General features: G+C 44.4%; 1 pseudogene; it reads left to right on the top strand.

Moving 5' to 3' along the window:
- The first annotated feature begins 6248 nt into the window (after window positions 1-6248).
- Window positions 6249-6366, top strand: LOC126185883 (5S ribosomal RNA; annotated as a pseudogene).
- Window positions 6367-13072: the final 6706 nt, after the last annotated feature.

Here is a 13072-nt window from a genome sequence, read left to right as displayed (position 1 = left end):
CTTTTGACAATGTTGACTGGAATACTCTTTCAAATTCTGTAAGTGACAGGGATAAAATACATGGAGCGAAAGGCTATTTACAATTTGTACAGAAACCAGAAGCCAGTTAAAACAGTCGAGGGGCACGAAGAGAAACAATGGTTGAGAAGGGAGTGAGACAGGGTTGTAGCCTATTCCTGATGTTATTCAATCGGTACATTGAACAAAAAGTAAAGGAAACAAAAGAAAATTTTGGAATAAGAGGGAGATTTGCAGATGACGTTGTAATTCTGTCAGATAGCAAAGGACTTGGAAGAACAGTTGAACAGAATGGACAGTGTCTTGAAAGGAAGATATAAGAGGAACATCAACAAAAGCAAAACTAGGATAAAGGAATGGAGTAGAATTAAATCAGGTGATGCTGAGGAATTAGATCAGGAAATTAGGCACTTAAAGTAGTAGATGAGTTTTGCTATTTGTGCACCGAAATAAATGAGGATGGTCGAAGTAGAGGATATAGAATGTAGACTGGCGATGACGAGGAAAGCGTTTTTGAAGAAGAGATATTTGTTAACATCAATTATAAATTTAAGTGGCAGGAAGTCTTTTCTGAAAGTATTAGTATGGAGTGTAGCCTTGTATGGCTGTGAAACATGGACGATAAACAGTTGAGACAAGAAAAGGATAGAAGCTTTTGAAATGTGGTGTTACAGAAGAATCCCGAACATTAGACGGGTAGAACACGTAACTGAGGTACTGAACGGAAGTGGGGAGAAGAGGAATTTCTGGCACAATTTGACTAGAAGAAGGGACCGGTTGGTAGGACACGTTCTGAGACATCAAGGAATCACAAATTTAGTTCTGGAGGGATACGTGGAGGGTAAAAATCGTAGAGGGAGACAAAGAGATTAATACAGTTACCAGATTCTGAAGGATGTAGGTTGCAGTAGTTACTCGGAGATGAACAGACTTGCACAGGATAGAATAGCATGGAGAGCTGCATCAAACTAGTCTTTGTACTGAAGACCACAACAAACACCTGGATTCACCATAGACAGTTACAAGAGAGATGTTGTATATAGTCCTAAATTCAAGCCAACCTACAGAAGCTTTAAAATCATGAAGTCCTAACTCCTTGGGTACTGCGGGTGGTTTCTCGCGGGTCAGGGGTCCACTAGCTAGCACGTTACTCCTTCTAGCGTGGCAGACCATTCAGAAGTCAAATTGTCTGCTTTTAAGCCAGATGTGTTGGGAAAAGCGCCTTTACTGGTAAGTTTATCATTTCCAAACAAGGAAATACGAATAATCCGCTAATGTCCTTTTTGTTTCTTAAGTCAGTGATCCGTGTTTTTCCAACAGCAAACCTCGTGGTCATATCTCTAACACTAAACTCTCTTTTCGTAGATTTTGATGATCTCGAACTTTTCGTGACACCTTAGAACTAACGTTATTGAGAATCTCTGCAATTCGGAAAAAAATTTTACCATAAGAAATATTATTTTGCAGCGGAATTTTAATGTTCGCTTTTCAGAGGAGTCCACCATTGAGAAGTATCCGTTAAGGGAAGTGATTTACTATACTTCATCTGGGCCGTTTGATGACCACCGTTAGAGACCACTGCCTACTGTCCGCAGTGCCTAATGAAGATTACATTTACTTCCTTTCTTGCCGGCCGCTGTGGCCAAGCGGTTCTAGGCGCTTCAGTCCGGAACCGCGCGACCGCTACGGTCACAGGTTCGAATTCTGCCTCGGGCATGGATGTGTGTGCTGTCCTTAGGTTAGTTAGGTTTAGGTAGTTCTAAGTCTAGGGGACTGAGGACCTCAGATGTTAAGTCCCATAGTGCTTAAAATAACTCCTGGAAATGGAAAAAGAACAAATTGACACCGGTGTGTCAGACCCACCATACTTGCTCCGGACACTGCGAGAGGGCTGTACAAGCAATGATCACACGCACGGCACAGCGGACACACCAGGGACCGCGGTGTTGGCCGTCGAATGGCGCTAGCTGCGCAGCATTTGTGCACAGCCGTCGTCAGTGTCAACCAGTTTGCCGTGGCATACGGAGCTCCATCGCAGTCTTTAACACTGGTAACATGCCGCGACAGCGTGGACGTGAACCGTATGTGCAGTTGACGGACTTTGAGCGAGGGCGTATAGTGGGCACGCGGGAGGCCGGGTGGACGTACCGCCGAATTGCTCAACACGTGGGGCGTGAGGTCTCCACAGTACATCGATGTAGTCGCCAGTGGTCGGCGGAAGGTGCACGTGCCCGTCGACCTGGGACCGGACCGCAGCGACGCACGGATGCACGCCAAGACCGTAGGATCCTACGCAGTGCCGTAGGGGACCGCACCGCCACTTCCCAGCAAATTAGGGACACTGTTGCTCGTGGGGTATCGGCGAGGACCATTCGCAACCGTCTCCATGAAGCTGGGCTACGGTCCCGCACACCGTTAGGCCGTCTTCCGCTCACGCCCCAACATCGTGCAGCCCGCCTCCAGTGGTGTCGCGACAGGCGTGAATGGAGGGACGAATGGAGACGTGTCGTCTTCAGCGATGAGAGTCGCTTGTGCCTTGGTGCCAATGATGGTCGTATGTGTGTTTGGCGCCGTGCAGGCGAGCGCCACAATCAGGACTGCATACGACCGAGGCACACAGGGCCAACACCTGGCGTCATGGTGTGGGGAGCGATCTCCTACACTGGCCGTACACCACTGGTGATCGTCGAGGGGACACTGAATAGTGCACGGTACATCCAAACAGTCATCGAACCCATCGTTCTACCATTCCTAGACCGGCAAGGGAACTTGCTGTTCCAACAGGACAATGCACGTCCGCATGTATCCCGTGCCACCCAATGTGCTGTAGAAGGTGTAAGTCAACTACCCTGGCCAGCAAGATCTCCGGATCTGTCCCCCATTGAGCATGTTTGGGACTGGATGAAGCGTCGTCTCACGCGGTCTGCACGTCCAGCATGAACGCTGGTCCAACTGAGGCGCCAGGTGGAAATGGCATGGCAAGCCGTTCCACAGGACTACATCCAGCATCTCTACGATCGTCTCCATGGGAGAATAGCAGCCTGCATTGCTGCGAAAGGTGGATATACACTGTACTAGTGCCGACATTGTGCATGCTCTGTTGCCTGTGTCTATGTGCCTGTGGTTCTGTCAGTGTGATCATGTGATGTATCTGACCCCAGGAACGTGTCAATAAAGTTTCCCCTTCCTGGGACAATGAATTCACGGTGTTCTTATTTCAATTTCCAGGAGTGTATTTGAACCATTTTTTCCTTCCTTCCTTCTTTCTTTCTTTCTTTCTTTCTTTCTTTCTTTCTTTCCCTCTTCCTGCGCTATAAATACTCACTGCGTTAGCCCTATCACGCAAGGTGGTAAGTTGTGAGCTCCCTTGCTTCCTCACTTCGTTGATAATTACTGCTTCTTGTCGATTATTTGTTGTTTCTTAATTAGCATTACATGATAATTACTTGGGTGGAGTTCACTGAGCACGATGGAATTAGATGTTACTATTGATTTCCTACATCATTCGCCAAAACCTACTATAGAACTACAGTAGCAACAGTAGCAAAATTGAGCCCCGATACTCAAATAAAACTTCAGTTTTCGTGAATGCTTCAGTCCTTGACGACTGGTCAGTATTATTACCGTTCATTTCGACCGACACGCGACCGTGAAATTCAGTACTATCCTGAGCTTCTTCCGTGACCTCCCGCATCTGTAGACTTTTAACGATGGCTGAGCTGGCCCGCACTCAACCAACCAACAGGAAAATCATTTTTGGCGTCTGAGATGCTTAATCACACGTTGTCGCACCTCACAGAGGAACTTTTGTTGTTATACGTGCGTTTGCGGAGAAGATAATTTAAAAAAAAATTAAATCCTGGGCGAAAAATAGGAATGTTGCAGAGTTGTTAACACAACAGTGGCATAGCTCTCCCTAGACACACTGAAGATGTTACACAGCTTCTTCAATGTAATAAATTTGCTGGCACATTAAAATATTATTGAAAAATTGAAACAAAGTAAGACTGTTACACTTTTAATTTCGGTGGCAAAGTGGAAAATCTTTAAACCCGTTCTACCGTTGTCAGATTTTCCACGAACTGCTCGACAAGCTCGCTGCTAGCCATTTCGTCCGTCTTTGTGAAATGGGAGTCAGTGTTTCGTCGCTACTGACTTCGTCGTCGATCAGGGTAATAGTCTCTGTGAACAGTAAATAACTGCATTTTTCATAGAGGTCGTGTGCATGAGTTGAAGTACGTAGTTTCAAGAACGTACTAATTAAATCTGGGATCGGCTAAGAACGCCTTTAATGTAATCACCTAGGTTTGATAAAACTTTGTCACTCACGATCAAGAGTGCCATAATCATTGTCATTTGACTTCCACAGCTAGATAAATGCGCCCTCCAGGCTTCTACATTCATTACATTCTGAGGCCATATGCTCCCACATATTTCCTAATATCAGCTACGAACCATCCATTAGCTCATCGTATCGATCGTCGTCTCGGTCGTTTACCTCGTCGAATCCAGCCAATGTGCCATCCATTCACCAGGCTATACGTCTAGCTCATTTCCATTTCATTTATCATAATTACGTCTGTTTCCTGATTACTCTGTTTATTTTCCTAGTAATTTCCGCGTCCATCTCCCCATAGGTCACAGAAAAACCCATATTTTTTTATGGTTTTCGCTTTGAAACTGTCTCACTACCGTGCGACAAAACTAGTAATCTAAACTTCCTATAAACTTTCGGTATTTCACAATGGAAGCTTAGGTTTAAGAGCTCACCTCATTTCACGGAAACTACTGCAGACCATTTTTACGCTCCTAATTATTTCTTTTTCTGTCCATCCAGTAGCTGCCTTCAACTGTCCTAAATAAATCAACTGATTCAATTACTTTATCGTTGAACACTAATGCTTTTAGACTTTCAGATTAAACATTATTTTTATCTTGTTATAATTGATTTTGAGTACTAATTTCAACCTTCCTCAATTTTTATGACGATTTTTGTATTTTGTTATAGTGTCACGCTAAAACATTTATCAGCTTAAATTAGAATTACCGTAATGCTTGTTTAGAAACAGCCTACGGCAATTCTTTTAAAAAACTGTGTAATTTGTCTCTGTAGTTTCCGATGCATTCGAATCGGTGGATATTCTTTAAGTTATGTGTGACTTGCAACTATTATTTCAAGATCAATCCCTCCGCACGCGGCAAATAAAACAAATTTAGTCGAAGCCAGTCCCACACTCAAGAAATGATTGTAAGGTGAAGTGCCGGAGGCTGCCCTGCCCAAAGTCCTGGTGGGGCGAATTTGCAGTTGTCTTCCTACAGTCTCTTGTCAGATGAGTATAGGTATCGTGCGGTTGACTGTCATTAGTGCAATTCAGTGTTTCTGCGTTACGAATAAGTGTAGAGTGCAAGAAAAGGAAAGTGTGAAACCAACTGACCTTACATTGTGTACTCCTGTCGAATTCGAGGACAATTATGCAAGGTCTGGTGATTAATAACTCTAAATCAGCACTTTCCGGCAAAGTATGAGCGATGAAAATGTGATAGCCAAAACGTTTCCTTTCGAAGGTCGTACAGTTCAGAATCGGTATGCCAATCAGGTAAAATCACGTGAGCACTTATGCAATCATCTCACCGATGCACCAGGTAGCAGATACACGTTTGGTAAAATACGATGTCTTGCTGCGTGAAGAAGTCTATATATAACTGCCTGCTGCACATCCTCTTCCGACAGGAATCATCGACTCTCCAGGTCTTCTTTCAGGGACCGAAGGGGAGATACCAGGATTGTTGGGTGGGTGTTAGTGTCTTCCTCCTGATTTGGCGTAACTTCTGTGTTAAGGCCTTTGCAATATGGGGACGTGAGTTATCATGAAGCAGCAGTACCCCTTTTCGCAGTTATCGGCACTTGGCGCACCGTCCCACAACGGTGGTTTTCCATAGACACTGCCCCATACACATTCTTCATTCTCCAATGGCTGTCTACCGGTATCTGTCCTTCGGCAGCCAAGAAAAGAACAGCAGGTTGCTTCTGTTTGGACTTATTTGATAATAACGTCGCCAGAGTTCACGATTCCTCATTTACCGCACGCACGTAGTAAAGACAAGAATGTCACACTAATCACTGCCTACATGTAGGTGCTTGTATACCCACATCGGAGTCACGCTAGGTTGCATATACGCAACAGTAATTCCCTCGGACTGTATTTAATCGCCGCTTATATGCTGTAAAGGGCAACGGCCTTGCCGCAGTGGATACACCGGTTCCCGTGAGATTACCGAAGTTAAGCGCTGTCGGGCGTGAACGGCACTTGGATGGGTGACCATCCAGGCCGCCATGCGCTGTTGCCATTTTTCGGGTGCACTCAGCCTCGTGATGCAAATTGAGGAGCTACTCGACCGAATAGTAGCGGCTTTGGTCAAGAACACCGTCATAACGACCGGGAGAGCGGTGTGCTGACCCCACGCCCCTCCTATCCGCATCCTACATGAGGATGACACGGCGGTCGGATGGTCCCGAGAATCAGCTCTAACACTTGAATTGTGTAAAAGTCAGTGACATAAAAATATACGCTGACGAACCAAAACATTATGTCCAATGTCCACGCGAGAGTGAATACCACCTAGTGAAGCTATGGGCATGTGAAGTGGCAATAAAAGCATATAAACGGAGTAGAGAGGATGGGAATTCATGCTAGCGAGGATACGAGCCACAAATGGTAAATTCACCGACAAAAGCATCTTTGCCGAACGGGAGACTGTTAGGGCCCCTCACTTGTGAACTAGCATCTCGGAAACGGTGAAGCTAATCGGTTCTTCACGTGCTACAGTCGCGAGCATCTATGAAAAGCTATTGAAGGGTGGTGAAACCACGAGTAGGTGGAAAGGTGGTGGACGTCTAGCCTCATCACAGAACGTGGAAGTCGAAGGCGTGTCCGCACTTCTAAGTAGGATAGGCGGGGATCCGTGGTAGGTTTGATAAGAGTATAATGCTGGTATAGGCACAAGTCTTCCAGATCGAACCGTTAAGCCCAAATAGAAAGTAGCTCATAACCAGACGCCCCCTACGTGTTTCCACGAGGGTGAGTCAAATGAAAAACTTAAATTTGTAATAACAAATCGAAATTTCGCGCCGTTATCCTGTAAGTTGTTAAGCTTGCTACAAACAGCGTGCAGAATGGCCTTTAGGTGGCAGCATAGTGCCGATGCACACATACCGTCGCAGTATCAGTATAAAGATGGCCGCCCCACTTGCGCCTTGCACCAGGGAAGAACAGCGTTCTGTTATTCAGTTTTTGCGTAGTGAAGGTGTGAAACCTATTGACCTTCATCGACGAATGAAGGTTCAGTACGGATATGCATGTTTGTCACAGAATAAAGTCTACGAATGGAGTAGGAAGTTAGCAAATGGTGTGACTTCAGTGGAAGATGCTCCTCGTCCAGGTCAGGCACAACGAGTTGACTCCACAGAACATTGCAGCAGTTGAAGCCCTAGTGAAGGAAAACCGCCGAGTGACACTGAATGACATTGAAGCATGTTTACAGATTAGTCATGGGTCAGCACACCACATTGTACATGATGTGCTCCAGTTTCACAAAGTGTCTGCGAGATAGGTGCCACGGCAGCTGACTCCTGAAATGAGAGAACGACGTGTTGATGCTTGTGAAGAATTTCTTCGGCGCTTTGAATGAGAAGGTGATGGCTTCCTTGCAAGAATCGTTACTGGGAACGAAACTTCACTTCCACCAACTGGAAACGAAGAGAGCGAGCAAGGAATGGCGCCATTCCTCATCACCAAAACCAAAGAAGTTTCGAACAAAACCATCAGCAGGGAAGGTTATGCTGACTCTTTTGGGACGAAAAAAGCGTTATTTTGGAGCACTACATGCCTAGTGGGACCACTGTCACCAGTGCATCATACACAGATCTCCAAAAAAAAAAAAAAAAAAAAAAACCCTCTGCGGCCTACAATCGAATCAAAGCGATGTGGATTGCTGTCAGCAGGTGTCCTTTTGCAACATGACAATGCAAGGCCCCACACTGCCAGTACAACAGTTGCAACAATCACAAACCTGCATTTTGAGTGTCTTTCTCATCCACCATACTCATCAGACCCTGCCCCAATATGATTTCCATATGTTTGGACCACTCAAAGACGCAGTGGGAGGAAAGAAGTTCCGTTCTGATGAAAAGGTACGCCATGCCGTGCATGAGTGGTTGCGCGGACTACCAAAAGAATTTTTTTCTAAAGGAATGTATGCACTTTGTAAGCGCTGGAGGACTTGCATTGAGCGAGGGGGAGATTATGTAGAAAGTGATATAGCTTTGTACCACTTGTACACCATGAATAATATTTTAAAAAAATATTTAAGGTTTTCATTTGACTCACCCTCGTATACTGGTGCAACGACATCGTCAATTAAGATTGCAATGGACACGGCACCATCGGGATTTGACCGTAGATCAATCGGAAGATGTTGCTTGGTCGGATGAATTAAGTTTCTTGCTACGCCAGGTCAATGGTCCTGTCCCGACACTTAAGTCAACGGGGCGAACGGCTGCTCGAAACGTACACCGCCCTACGGAGGCATGCCAGTGCGGGCAGTATTACGCTATGAGGAGAAATTCACCTCGGCTTCCACGGCCTCTGTGGTAGTAATCGAAGATACTATCACAGCTGTGGACAACGTGAACATTATTGTGGACCATATGCGTCCCTTCATGCTTGGCGTCTGACTCGACGGCGATGGCACCATCCAACCGGATAACTGTCGGTCTCACAAGGTCATAATTACACTAAAGTTGTATGAGACTCAAGATAGCGAAATCACGTTGATGTATTGGTCACCAAATTCCCCTTATCTGAACCCTATGGAACACGTCTGGGACGCGATCGGACGTCAGATCCGCGCCCAAGAACCACCAACCTCTCGTCAGTGTACAGAATATATGCTTTTTCCTTCTAAAATTGTAGCTTATGTTCTACAGCCGAATCTAACTTCAAGCACTATGTGCAGACTAAATTGTTTGTTACAAATCCTTATGCTCGAACCCATTACAAATTCCCTACAACGGCTTCAGTTGTTGAAAATGCAAAAGAAAAAGTGCTAAATATGTTATACTAGCAAACCCAAAGAGACAGTTTCATAAACTAATGTGAGGACAATGGAAATTAAATCACTGTTTGTATTGCAGGTAGGTTAGCGGTTGAGTAAATATCAGACAGAACAAGAACAGAGCAGAAAATTGGCCGTGTTCTTACCAGATAAACCAGCACAGCATTCGTCTCAATTGATTTAGGGAAACAGACGCAGACCCAAACCTAGTTGGCTAAATAGGGATTTGAGTAATGTTTGTCCACATGGGTTCAAATGGCTCTGAGCACTATGGGGCTTAACATCTGAGGTCATCAGTCCCCTAGAACTTAGAACTCCTTAAACCTAACCAACCTAAGGACATCACACACATCCATGCCCGAGGCAGGATTCCAACCTGCGACCGTAGCTGTCACGCGGTTCCAGACTGAAGTGCCTAGAACCGCTTGGCCACCGCGGCCGGCTTTGATTGTTGGCGGCGGAGATTTTTCGGGAGTGGAGTGTCTGAACTATACGATTGTGACGACTGAGTCTTCAGTTCTGGTTCAAAATATCGTGTCCAGGTTTCATCAAGTGCAACAGTCGTTTTCACAAACTGTTCTTCTGTTCGATAATGTTGGAGCAATTCTCCTGCGATTCTTTTGCAACCTGCTTTCTCCTCTTCACTCAGATCATGCGGAACTCATCTAGCAGCAACTTTTCTCATCTTTAACTTTTCAGTTACGGTTCTGTAAACTGAAGTAAGATTTTCTGGCCTCATATGCAACCCTCTCTCATGTGTTTAGTCAATCCTCTCTCACAATGTCATTAACAATATCCTGGGAGGTGTAGTCTGTTGTAGTTCATGACCTTCCACTTCTTGTGTTGTCCCCAGTCCTTACCCGACTTTCTCGGAAACGACCAGACCACCGAGATACCCTTCTTCGATTGAGTATACTATTCTCGCATATCTCTCTTAAAGCGTTGTAAATTTCCGCTGGGTTCTTCCCACGCTGATAACTACGTGTAATCCGACCAGACTCGGTTTCAGCTTCCATTTTAAATCTGAATTACTCAAGACAACCACGCGAAGCAGCACTAACGTGTACGACCGTCACGCCTGAAGTCTCGCTCAGAACTGACATGAATTTCAACTTGATCACACCACCGTAACGGTCGCGCATGCGCAGTGTGCAGGACTTGAAATGACCCTCGTATTAGAATTGCATCCACGATGAGCGGAATTTCAGTTCATTGTCTGGTCCATCTAATTAGTTTCCCTAAGATTAATTGTTGTAATCTGAGGTGAGTTCTTGATTCAAGGGGCGAAGTAACAGCCTATTCGATCATTCATCCTTTTCCTAGAGAGCTAGTTTTTCTCCTGTAATGGTGTCAATGAGAGCTAGTTTTTCTCCTGTAATGGTGTCAATGTTCAAAGAATCTGAATTCTTTTCTCCGCACCTCTCCTGCTTGTCATGTCAGACCATTTCAATATTTCATACTTTCCTTCATTAGAAGTGTAGCGCTACCGCTCGTAGTTCATCCTGAGGATTCAACTGTGGGCGCTAAAAGCACGTGGCTCATGAAACGATGATAAATCTGTGACTCTAGAGACCAGGAGCTCTAGATTTGCACGTATGATCCGTGTTAGTTCCAATACGCTTCTTTGGCACTCATGTCCAAATTTTATGGACGTTCCACTGTCTTCACGACGCATTATCACGCACTGATGCTTTGTCGCTCAACTTTCCGCTTGCTTTCCTGGAACTAGGGCAGCAGCCGTGCGTTCCATCGGTTGAACGTTATTTTCCTGTAACTGCGAACACGTTCCCACTAGCTTGAGTAATTTAATGTTTCCGATTTTCTGCTGTCTTCAGTGTACCTAGTGAAATGACAATGTAGTAGTAGATCGCTGTTGTACGGTATTTTCCTTGTGGAGTTAGTCAATAGGAACTTGACTCTTCGTCTTGGCTACGCAGGCATTACATCGTCCACGTAAAACGAAAATTGATCATTTGGACTGGCATTCTTTAATTGGCAGGCAAATATCTTGGTTTCATGAGGGCATCTGTGTTTCGGAAACAATTAAAAGAAGAGGAAAGATTTTACAGTTTAACGTCAGATACACATATATATATGTTACCAAGGATGGATTAAAGTGTATCTGCGATCCACATAAACAGTTTTAGACCTCCTTTTTCATGCTTTTGTTACTCTTGGGCCATGAAGTCCTCCCTTACCTATTACACTAAAGAGTATGACATGATTAGTCAGTATTGTAATTCTCTTCATGCTGAAACATTCCGTGACGCTTCAGAATCACCTTAACTGTGGAATAAAGCTCATTGACGCGTCGCTCGTAATGCTGGACAGTGTGCCTAGCTGATAAAAACCTGAGTCAGTCAAGTCACAAAACTGTTCGAAAATCCAGTCGAAGACGTGGAATTCATCTCACTGTATACCCAAGTCCGTTAGATTATTCAGTACGCTGGCAAAACCTAATTACTCGTTTATCTGTTCGATAGCACAATACCTTACTATGAATGATTGTATTGTAGGTATCTACATCTGCTTCTACATGATTACTCTACAATTCACAATTGTCCGGCAGAGGATTCATCGAACCATCTTCAAGCTATTTCTCTACCGTTCCACTCCCGAATGGCGCGCGGGAAAAGCGAGCACTTAAATCTTTCTGTACGAACTCTCATTTCTCTTATTTTATCACGATGGTCATTTCTTCCTATGTAGGTGGGCGCCAACGGGATATTTTCGCAATTGGAGGAGAAAGTTGGTGATTGTTTTTCCACAAGAAGACCCTGCTGCAACGAAAAACGCCTTTGTTGTAATGATTGCCATCTCAATTCATGTATCATGTCTGTGGCTCTCTCCCCTACTTTTCGATAATGCAAAACGAGCTGCCCTTGTTTAGATTTTTTCGATGTCTCCGCCAGTCCCATCTTTTGCGGATCCCACACCACACAGCAGTACTCCAGAAGAGAGCGGACAAGCATGGTGTAAGCAGTCTCTTCAGAGATCTGTTGCATTTTCTTGGTGTTCTACCAATGAATCAGTCTTTGGGTTGCTTTCTCCACAGCATTATCTATGTGATCATTCCAATTAAAGTTATTTGTAATTGTAATCCCTAAGTATCCCTCAGTGTTTAGCCTTTATATTTCTGTGATTTATAGTGTAACTGAAATTAAGTAGATTCCTTTTAGTGTTCATAAGGATGACTTAACACTTTTCATTACTTAGGCAATTACCACTTTTCGAACCTTTCAGATATCTTGCCTAAATCATTCTGCAATTGACTTCGATCATCTAATGACTTTTCCTGACTGTAAATGACTGCTTCATCTGCGAACTAAGAGGCTGCTCAGATTGTCTCCTAAATCGTTCATGTAGATCAAGAACAGCAGAGGGCCTATAACTTCCTTGAAGAATGACAGATTTTACTTCTGTTTTACTCAATCAATTTCCATCGAGTATTACGAAGTGTTACCTTTCTCACAGATACCCACGTATCCAGTCGCACAACTGAGGCGATACTCCATAGACGCTTCTGAGGAACGGTATCAAAAGCCTTCTGGAAGTATAAAAAATTTGGAAAGAATTTGACATCCCCTGGTGATAGCGCTCATTAATTCTTAAGAATAAAGAGCTTTTCGTACATCACAAGAACGATACTTTCTGAATTCGTGCTCGCTATTTGTCAATAAACGGTTTTCTTCGAGGTAATTCATAATTTTGGAAAACGGTATACATTCCAAAACCCTGCTGCAAATTGACATTAGTGACCTAGTTGTGTAATCCAGCGGATTACCCCTATTTTCTTTCTTGGGCATTTGTGTCATTCGTGCAACTTTCCACTCCTTAGGTACGGAAATTTCGATGAGCGAGCTGATGATGTATATAATTTCTAAGTACGGAGCTATTGTATCTGCATTCTCTGAAAGGAACCTGGCTGATACACAGCCTC

Source organism: Schistocerca cancellata, chromosome 4 (genome assembly GCF_023864275.1).
Source record: "Schistocerca cancellata isolate TAMUIC-IGC-003103 chromosome 4, iqSchCanc2.1, whole genome shotgun sequence".
Lineage (NCBI taxonomy): Eukaryota > Metazoa > Arthropoda > Insecta > Orthoptera > Acrididae > Schistocerca > Schistocerca cancellata.
The sequence above is the reverse complement of the archived record's forward strand: the minus strand, read 5'-3'. Positions and strand labels throughout refer to the sequence as shown.